The sequence below is a fragment of the Quercus lobata genome, chromosome 2, assembly GCF_001633185.2.
Source record: "Quercus lobata isolate SW786 chromosome 2, ValleyOak3.0 Primary Assembly, whole genome shotgun sequence".
Lineage (NCBI taxonomy): Eukaryota > Viridiplantae > Streptophyta > Magnoliopsida > Fagales > Fagaceae > Quercus > Quercus lobata.
The window spans coordinates 65050976-65059420 of record NC_044905.1 but is presented as its reverse complement, the minus strand read 5'-3'; positions in this window follow the sequence as shown (position 1 = coordinate 65059420).

The following is an 8445-nucleotide window of genomic DNA, read 5'->3' as shown; positions in this document are numbered from 1 at the left end:
ATTTATTTTTACCCTTTCTTACAACAATAGAAAGACACAAACGATGATGAATTAGTTGTTTTTAAAATTTAATAATAAAAAAAGTTGGTATCTATTTAATTTGGACATGGAAGTTAATTTAAAGGCTTGAATGTGTATGTAGCTGACCTGTAATATGGTCCCAAGTCCCTACCCTCAACTGCCCACTATGAAGTTAGGGGAAAGATTGCAAAGAGGATTGATTATATATATAAATGAACAACAATATGAAAAATGCACGGGAAGATTATCCAACCGATCCAATTTGGGTTTTGTTTTCTTTTGATTTTGTATACATGTTTGGGTTGGTTTATAGGGGTATCACTACAACTCTTGTTGGGTCTCATGTATTCATTATATAATTTGTGTCACATTACGCCACCTAATAATTTAATTATTGAATTTAAATTTTAAAAACTCCACTAATAGATTATATGTACTCTATGATCTTAATATGCATACCAAAATTCATGTAAATCGAATGTTATTTATCATTTAATCCATCCCATCTTTCATACATTTTTTTTTGTGCATAATTGAAAATTACAAAAACTTGGAGTTTAAACACTTGATAGATGGTTTTAGATCAAAGAGTAAATAACATCAAAATTAAAATGAACTTGTTATGCGTTGTAAGAATATAGAAAACATATAATTTAACGTATGATTTTTTAATTTGTAAATTCAACAATAAAAAAATAGTAATTGATGTAAAATTATTTAAAGTTATGTAAAGTATAACTTAATCCTAACTTATAAACTCACACGCACAAAGATATATATATATATATATATATATATGTATTCTAATTTGATCTCTTCAAAAGGAGAACCGGACAATCTATTTGAGCCACAAAACTTTTTGTGTTGAACATTGTTTTCTTCTAATGGGTTCGGTGTCATGGAATAAAATGAGGAATGGAAAATTACAAGCTCACAGAAACTTTAGCCTTAGAATAATCAATGCATATTTGTTCTGCACAATCAATGCACAATGCCATCAATTCTGTTTCTATCCAAAAAGAAAAAAAAAAAAAGTTTCTCAAGATTCGTTAGTATGTCTTTTTCATACATATTTTTATCTGGGTCTTAATCATCTTTATCAAAATACAAACATACTACTGAATAAATTAAAAAAAGCACTTCTTTTTGTTACATTGTCTCCTTCGTGCTTCTTAAAGATGGTAAACCCGCCAAGCACGCAGAATAATTTCAATCTTTTTTCTTAATCAACTCTAGGAAAGCAATGCAGACTAGTAAGAATTTCCGCTCCACTGACCAAGACACCAATCCATCTGGCATTTGAGACAAAGTCCATTGCTATATGGTTGATCTTTCATTGAATTATCTTTATGGCCCACTCCACTAACTCCTTGATTGGAAATTTTCATTTGCCAACAACTTATATATAATGGCATAATTTATGTCATTCTCATGCATCCACTCATTGCATGCACGGAAGGAATTGAAAGATTCAACAATACCCATTTAATTGACTTTACCTATTTAATTAGCGAAGGCAGATAGCATAAAGACCTGCACAATTAAAGAGCATAACTATTTGCATTATTTAAACACACACACTTTTTTTTTTCTTAATAAAGTTAGTAAGAGCATTCATACCCGCTACGTTAAAACCCATTAAAATCTTTTTTTCTTTTTCTTTTTTTTGGAGAAGGAACCCATTAAAATCTAAAATAGAGAATATTGTACCTAAAATATTGCGAAATCACCCCCACGTCAAGACCAAACAATAATATCCCAAAAGGCAGAAGAAGATAAGTCTTGTAAAAGAAATTATTAGAGAGAGAGAGAGAGAGAGAGAGAGAGAGAGAGAGAGTAATAGTGGGGACTGGGGAGTGTGAAAACGTGGGCTTGAAGTTAAGGGTGTTTGAGGTGGGGTTTAATGGGCCATATTTAGCACTTACAAGTAAATACTATATATATATATATATATAGAGTAATAGTGGGAAGTGTGAAAACGTGGGCTTGATGTTGCAGGTGTTTGCGGTGGGGTTTAATGGGCCATATTTAGCACTTACAAGTGTATATATATATATATATATATATATATTGAAATTGGAATCAAATTTCATTCAATGATAGACAAAGAGTTATGATACGAAGCTTCCAAAGCTAGCAGCGGAGAATCCTCCAACCAAATTACATCATCTACAGCATCTTTTGCATTGCGTGCTAAGCTATGCGCAACCAAATTTGCACTCTTATTCACCCAGTGAACCTCTACCCACCTTAGACCCGAGATGAGCACCTGAATATCTTCAAATACATGGCCTAGCTAAGACAAGCTGAATTGATTCGAAGTTATTGTAGAAATCACCTGTGCACAATCCCCTTCAATGACCAGCTCAGTAATTCCAATATTCACAGCAAATTCTAGCGCTCTTTTATAGGCAAGAGCCTCTACCTCCATGCTGTTCGTAACACCTGGTCCTTTAGCTGTCATTGTTCCCATGACTTCACCCTTTTCATTGCGTATAATCACTCCCACACCCGAGCATCCCAGGTCTGTAAAGATTGCCGCATCAAAATTGAGTTTAAATTTTGAAGTGGGTGGTGGTTGCCAAGTTTGCACCCTCTCTTTTGTGCTTGTCACAATCAGCTGCTTCTGTGCTTGATGAAATCCTGCTAGAAAGTCTTCTGCCCTTTTGTTCAGTTGTGCCGGTCCTTGTAAGACACCTCCATAGGTGATCCGATTCCTCTAACTCCAAATAAACCATGCTTACACTAAGAATAGTTCAAATTCCTCCTTGTTTAGGCGCAACAGGAGTTCTTCAAAGAGATTAAGGACATCATATTGTCCTACAACAAATTTCTGCAATTTCATAACACTATCAGCCCAAACATCTCGTGCAACCCTACATTCCCACAGTGTGTGAAGTCTGAATTTAGGAGCAGATTTGCAAAGTGTACAGGTATCATCAGCTGCAATTTTATGCCTAAATAAATTTTCCTTAGAGGGTAATATATTTAGGCCTGCCTTCCATGCAAAGACCTTTATTTTGTTTGGAATCCTAAGCTTCCATAAATTTTCCCACACCTTGTTACTCGGTGAGCCCCTAGAACTTTCAGCCCAATTTTTCTCCTCCTTTACAAGTTGTGCAGCAACATGGTAGCCTAAATTTACTGTATAAGTGCCCTTCTGTGTATGGAGCCACATTACCGAGTCTTTAATATGCCTACGACTCAATGGTATTCTCAAAATTGCCTCTGCATCTTCCTTTTGAAAATTCAGCAGCACATATTCTCTATCCTAGCACCGTGTACTTGGATCAATGAACTCAGATACCCTCCATTCCCATTGGTCCTCATTGGGGGGAAAAAAGACCTTGTTTGATGGATGGTTTGGAATCCATTTATCCCTTAAAGGACTTATGGATGATCCATCCGCCACCCTCCAACAACTTCCTCTTTTCAGAACATTTTGGCCCGCCATTATTCTTTTCCATACATAAGAGCTATGTGGTGAATCAACAGCTTCCAAAAATGAGCAACGTGGGAAATACCGAGCTTTAAAGCATCGGTATACAAGTGACTCTTGGTTTTGTAGAAGTCTCCACCCTTGTTTGGCTAACATGGCAATGCTGAAAGATCGCAAGTCTCTGAACCCCATGCTTCCCACCTTTTTGGATTGAGTTAAAGCACTCCAACTCTTCCAATGAATTTTCCTCTCCTCCCCAATCTGCCCCCACCAAAATCTAGCACATAATAAATTGAGTTCATCACATAGTCTCATTGGCAAGAGAAAAACTCACATTGTATAAGTAGGAATTGATTGAGCCACCGCTTTGATTAAAACTTCTTTCCCGACTTTAGATAGTAGCTTACCTTTCCATCCTTGTAATTTTTTCCAAACCCTATATTTAAGATAAGAGAAGGTTTGGTATTTCGCCCTGCCAATCAAAGTAGGCAAACCCAAGTATTTTTCAAACCAATCCACCTCCTTTACTCTTATAAGCTCCTTAGTCCAATCCTTCATCCGACTTGGGGTGTTGCTGCTATAGAAAACAGATGACTTCTCCATATTGATTCATTGTTCCAAGGCATTGGCATAGCCTAGTAAGATCTCATTTATCACTTGCACCTCTTTCTTTGATGCTTGGCAAAATAGCAATGAATAGTCGGCAAACGGCAAGTAGGAAATTGTTGGTGCTCTTCTAAAAATAGAGACTCCATGAATTCTTCCTTCAATTTCTACTTTTACAAGTAGGATGTAAACCCTTTTGCACATAATAGGAACAAATAAGGTGATAAAGGGTCTCCTTGACGGAGACCTTTAGTAAGATTAATCGTGCCAAAAGGTTTGCCATTAATAAGAACAGAAAAGGAAGATGAAGTAACACAAGTCATCATCCGATCTATCCACAAAATTGGTAAACCCAATTTTAGCATGATACCTCGGAGGAAAGCCCATTCAACTCGATTGTAGGCCTTACTAATATCTAGTTTCAGAGCTAGGGACCCTTTCTTGCCCTTCTTTTTACAATGCATAGTGTGTAAAGTTTCATAAGCCATTAAAACATTGTCAGTAATCAGCTAGCCCAAAACAAAAGCACTCTATGTAGGTGAGATTAACTAGGGCAGAACCTGTTTCAATCTATTGGCTAGGACTTTGGAGATAATTTTATATATAATATTACAGAGACTAATAGGGCAGAAATCTGCCATTTTTTCAGGGTACTTGAGTTTTGGGATAAGAACAATATGGGTATAACTAATTTCATGCACCGTATTACTAGAATTAAGGAAGTCTACAATAGCCGCTACAACATTATCACCAACAATATGCCAAAATTTTTGGTAAAAGAGAGTATTCATATTGTCAGGTCCATGAGCCTTTGTTGGTCCCATTTGGAACAACGCCGCCTTAACTTCTTCAGCACTATAATCATTGGTTAAGATTTGATGCATCTCTTCTGTGACTTTGTGAGGGACCACATTTAAACATTCCTCTATCTAAGTATATGTGCCTACCTTGAAGATGTCTTGAAAGTAGCTAGTTGCTACTCTAGCCATATCATCTATATCATCCACCCAATTGTTTTCAGCATCCTTTAATCTCTATATGTAATTCTGTTTTCTCCTTTGTGAAGCTTTTGAGTGGAAGAATTTAGTGTTTTTGTCTCCATGTTTCAGCCAATGAATTCGAGATCTTTGTGCCAAATAAATTTCTTATCTCCATAGTACTTCATCCAACTTCTTGCTAGTCTCCAAAAATTCTGCTTTATTTCCCTCAATATAGTCTGCACTATTCAGGGCCTCAATCTTTTTCTGGAGTCTATTAATTTCCTTTGTATCTAGGTGGGTTATGGATGATCCCCAAGCTAATAAGTTAGCCCCATACACCTCAATTTTTTGTTTTGCTATAGCCATTGTCGTTGCCTCATCACTTGCTTTCTCTCAAGCACCTTTAATCACAGACTCACAATCATCCCAAAGTAACCAAGATTCTTCGAATTTGAACCCGTGACACCCTTTTGGTTGCCACTTTGCTGCACTATTTGTTTGGAGAATAATTGGAACATGATCAGAAGCATGAGATGATAGATGTGTTATGGTTGAAAGTGGAAACTTATCTCTTCATGCCGCATTGTTCACAACCTGATCAATTCTCTGCTTGGTGTTTACTGCCCCTGGCCTCCTATTGTTCCAAGTACATGGGTAACCCTTGAACCCCAAGTCCATTAAGTTAGCCAACTCCAAAGCTTCCCGAAAATCATCCATAAGCCTCTGTTGGGGTGGGGTTTGGCTAAGCTTTTCCGCCAACCTAAGGATGGTGTTAAAATCTCCGACACAAACCCAAGGACCATCCACAAACGTTTTCAGATTATTAAACAAAGGCTAGGACTTACCTCGCTGATAACTTCAGGCCAATCGTAGAAACCGGTAAGGAACCAGCCATGCCCTTCATCCTCTCGGACCTTCACCATAATGTGATTGGTGGTGTAATTTATCAGGTCCATTCGCACCTCCTCTTTCCACATCAAAGCAAATCTGCCACCTAAGTTTGGATTCTTAACTACAATCTTGTTAGAAAAAGGAAAATCTCCATAGAATTTCTCCAATCCCTCTTTGTCTAATCTGGTTTCCATTAGAAAGCATACCATGGGAACTTGATCCCTCACAAGCTTGCGAAGGTCCCGAATTATCTAAGGGTTCCCAAGCTTTTGGCAGTTCTAACTTAATATTTTCATTGCTTCCGGCAAGGGTGGCCATCCAATCCCGCAAATTCTTCATCATCACGATCATCCTTTAGCGCCCCACTCTCTTCTCTTTTGTTCTATTTTGATGGCTTCTCATGGAATCCTCATTCAGATCAGCATATGGAGCCCTTCTTTTCCCAAGCTGTGCCAATGGGCTGCTAGCTTCCTCATTAGTTGGCCCATAATCCATTCGGACCATTCTACACCATTTGGGCTTGGCTGTTGTAGTAGGCAGCCCATAACTGGATTGCACATGATCAGTAAAAGTAGGCACGTGATCAAAGTTGATATTTGAATTTGAAAAACTGGTAACATTACCCGTGGGATTTGATATTGCACTTTCCTTGTGGAGCATATTCTCATCAAGAATAATGGAAAGATTTTGTTGAGTATCAAGGGTAATCCCTGAAATCTCGCTTCCCCCACTACTACCATTCTTCCACGTGTTTTCTATGTTTACTCCTGCCGCCGCCAATGATGTTCCCCGCCTCTGTTGTCCACCCCTTTCCTCGCTCCCTACCTCCTCAGCACTGTCCCCTCTATTAGCTAACCTTGGTGGGCTTGTCGTAGTCCATTTTGGAGGTGATCGTGGGCGTCCACCCAAAGCACGCAACCAATCTCCATACTGACATTTCAATTCACCCCCATTTCTGATCACAGCAAAGTGGATCGCACAGTGCTGTAAATCATGCCTAAGAAGACCGCAATGATGGCAATACAACGGTAGCCTCTTGTATTTAAAATTGCAACATGTGCAATGTCCTTTTGAACTCGCCAGAAAGCACCCCCGACGAATCGACTTTGAGATGGGTAATGCCATGCGGACTCGCATAAACATATTTTGATCATCTTGGTTCTTTTTTTCCACTTTTTCCATTGTGCCTAGCCTACTTCCCACCTCCTCAGCAACTGAAGGCGAAACCATGTTGAGAGGAGCATCCCAAATCTTCACCCACATGTTCTATACGAATATTTTTTGACGTCATACCCTTACTCCATCTCTTTAGCATAAGGAGTTGATTATCAAAAGTCCAAGGTCCACTACGAAGTACTCGTTCCATGTTAAAGTCCGAGCTGAATTTGAATTGGAATAGATTAGACCCTACGTCATGGATCTATAATCCTTCATTTAGCCCCCATGCTCTTCTCATAGTGTTTTTTGTGGCCCTCTTATTGAAAGGTTTACAAGTTAGGAACTTCCCGATCAAGCTTAGATTGCAACTTTCAATTTCCATAAGTCTTCCTTCATCTAAAACCTCAATAATCTCTTCTTCCTCTGTTTTCAACTTCATATTTTCTAGGTTATCAATTACGTCTTCCGCCATGGGAAATCAAAGGAAAGGGACTGAGAGGGTTAATGGAATAGGATAGAGAAATAAAATCGAAAGACAAAACCCTAAATATCTATTAAATATATAATTAATAAATTTAATATATGTTACAAATATTTATAAAATATATATTAAATATAAAAATAAATCTTATATATATATATATATATTAATAGGTGGATGCAAGACACTGCACCCAGTGTGGTTTTAATATAAAATATATATTCAATAATATAAATTAATATACATGTGCGCACGCGTGTACACACACACACACATATATATAAGTGCGGTGTGGTGTGGTTTTGTGCGGTTTTCTTAACATTGAACCGCAAACCACACAAGACTCTATGCGGTTTGGTTTTTTCACCTCCAATTGTGGTGCGGTGCGGCTACTCCATTTTATGAGCAATTTTGGTCAATTTAGGTGCGGTCATGTGGTTCAAACAATTTTCGTGAACATCTCTACTTGGAGTTTAAGGGATTTAGGCTACATTTTGGTTAGGAGATAGAAAATGGGAAAAGAGCTGGAAAAGTGGAGGAATAAAAAAAATTTAACATTATATATATACACACATGAAAAACGAAGGTATCTAAGCCTCTTCAAGTATCAGATTATTTCTAGGATCGTGTGAAATCCCCAGTCCCACATACATAAAGTTATTACATGGAGAAATCTCTTGAGCTGACCTCAAAATGACAAGAAGTTTCGAATCAGTGTCTCATAGAAATCATGATAACTTAAAAAATACTAAAGTCACTAAACCAACCAATAGGAGTTCATGTGCCTCTCTCATTCCTTAGAGTATCCATTAAAATGACCCTTTTTTTTTTTTTTTTTTTTGAGAGAGTTTCAACTTATGGTGTTTGTT